This window comes from Stegastes partitus, unplaced genomic scaffold (assembly GCF_000690725.1).
Source record: "Stegastes partitus isolate 25-593 unplaced genomic scaffold, Stegastes_partitus-1.0.2 Scaffold923, whole genome shotgun sequence".
Taxonomy (NCBI): Eukaryota; Metazoa; Chordata; class Actinopteri; family Pomacentridae; genus Stegastes; species Stegastes partitus.
In genome coordinates this window covers 54,266-56,730 of record NW_007578654.1, presented here as the reverse complement: position 1 = coordinate 56,730, position 2,465 = coordinate 54,266, and positions in this window count along the sequence as shown.

Here is a 2,465-nt window from a genome sequence, read left to right as displayed (position 1 = left end):
TTTTTTTTCAGCTGCTCTTTGCTGGAGGGGTTGTTCTGTTCCAGCTTTCTCTTTAAAACACCCTGAAGGTGTCCTACTGGGATGAAGTCAGGCAGCATACTTGGTCAAGTCACGCTTTCCTCTTCAGAAGCTCTTGTCTGAGCCAAATAAATTCCTCTTGAACATCATCTGACCAAAGAATGTGCTCTCAGCATTCTTTAGGCTTTTTTTCATCATTTAGTTTTTTGATGGGGGATGATGTTTGTCTTGGAGACCATCCACAGAGGTTGATGTCATCCACTGTCCTTCTGACTGTCTGAGCTGTCACAGAAACTCGAAGATGAACCCACATCCACACCGAGCCACAAAAGAGCCTAACGAACCCCACTGTGTCAGGGGAGCACTAACGACTCGCATAACGAGGGGGAGGAGCAACAAACCCCCAACTGAAACCAGAACTCAGGTGTCTGGACTGTTCATAAGAAGACATACTTGACTTCTGTTATAAACCTACAACTGATTAAGTCTTCTAAGTTATTACAGCTCGGTAACTCTTCTTCAACCTTCCTCTAACTGCAGTTGGGGACAAAAAAGAAAATGCTAAATTAACGAAGAGTACTGACCGGTGAGTCTAAATAATTAAACCTGTTTTTAAGATTTTGTTAAACGTCGAACATTTCTTGACCTACATCCTCCACTTGAGCTCCGTCTCGGCTCCAGCGAGCAGCAGGTGAGCAGCTTGGGTTTGCTGTAACCTGTTTAGTCGTGCCGTATCTAAGCAGCGTCTTCAGTTAAACGCTGCTGTGTGCTACATCTTCGTCCTAATTGTCTTACGGCTCAGGCGGCTCTGGCACATGACACCTTAGCAGTGACGTCCATCCTCTCTGAAGACCGGACCACAGCTCTGAACACTGGGACCATCCAGAAAAAGGTCTGGATGTTAAAAAGCGGTGATGATCTAAAACATAAAGACATCTTCTAATGGTCAAACTATTAGCCTGTAAACATCAAACTGGATGTTTGCAACCCCTGAAGAGTTTTATCCTGTAGTTTCACAACCTAAAACCTTAAATTAAATTAAAGCATCCTGTCACAGTCACATCCTAATCTGGTGAAAGAACACGTGGTGGTGAAACAGAATGGACCGAACTTGTCTTATACACTTTAATATATATTCAGTTTAGAGCTAGAGCATGAAGGTGGGTCCTTTAATTGACAGATGACTCCTTGGTGGGCACAGAAATAAGGACTTGCCACGACAAAATGTTACAGCAACGATAAAATAACATTAGTCAACACATTAGAACCAGTTTAGAAAACATTTGATATATTTTAACCTGTTCCATATTTGCAGCTACTTATTCCTATTATTTTGTCCACCCTGGTGCCGGAGTGGCGGTGGACAGGCTGAGAGCTCCATCTAGTGGCGCCTGCAGCTGCTTCCTGTTGTGTGACCACATCAGAGTTCATCACTTTGAATAAGTTTCCCTTCTTGTGTTTTAGTTGAATATATTTATATTTGGTTTATTTCTGGAGCCTCTAAACTTTCCCCCACATGAACACACACAGTATGACTGATTGTTTTTATGTGGAGCTGGAAGTCAGATTTAAATGAGAACTAGCTCCGTCTCAGGACCTCCTACAGGGGGGGCACTTGTTCACAGAACTGCCCTCTTACCCCCATGTGAGCAGAGGCTGCCTCTTCCTGTCAGGCTTCCTTCCTCCTTCCTGTACGTGGACATCAGCGTTTTACCTTCAGCACATGAACTCTGGTTGGTTTTTGTTTTTCCATTTTTACACTGAAGATGAAGAAAATGAGATTAAAATAATCCAGAAAGGTGGTTGTGAGTTTTGAAGATGAGGCTTTTCAGGTTTCACTTCAGGCCAGAAGGCGTCTTTTGTTACCAGCATGTCTTCAGCTTACAGCTAAAACAGCACATTTAAACCTGAGCTTCAGTCAGAAGCTGTGATTTCCAATTAGCCTAATTGCAGCTGAAAACACAAGAACTTTCCCAGTTTGGGCCGTGTGGGCCGGGCCTGTCTGCATCATGGTTCCACATGAAAAAGAAATGTCAGATGAATTTAAAAGTCTGGTTGTGGGGCTTCACAAAGATGGTGAAAGATACAGGAAGCTCAGTGAGCCACTAAAACCAGTGGACTCATGGTGTGAGCAGTAATCAGGAGGAACACAGCCAGCTGTAGCTCCACTGATCAGAGCGGCACTGGTTGTCCTTCTGAAGTGGACACTGTACTACTTTGACAGTCTAGCTCCAAAAACCCGATGGACAAGTGGTTCAGACTTGGCACAGGGCTTTTCAATGGAAATCATAGTGTCTGTTCATTCTTAGCGGTGGTTAGCATCGCCGCCTCGCAGCCAGAAGGTTGCCGGTGAGGACACCCGGGATCTTTCTGCGTGGAGTCTCCATGTTCTCCCCGTGCAGCGTGGGTTCTCTCCGGGTTCTCCGGCTTCCTCCCACAGTCCAGAA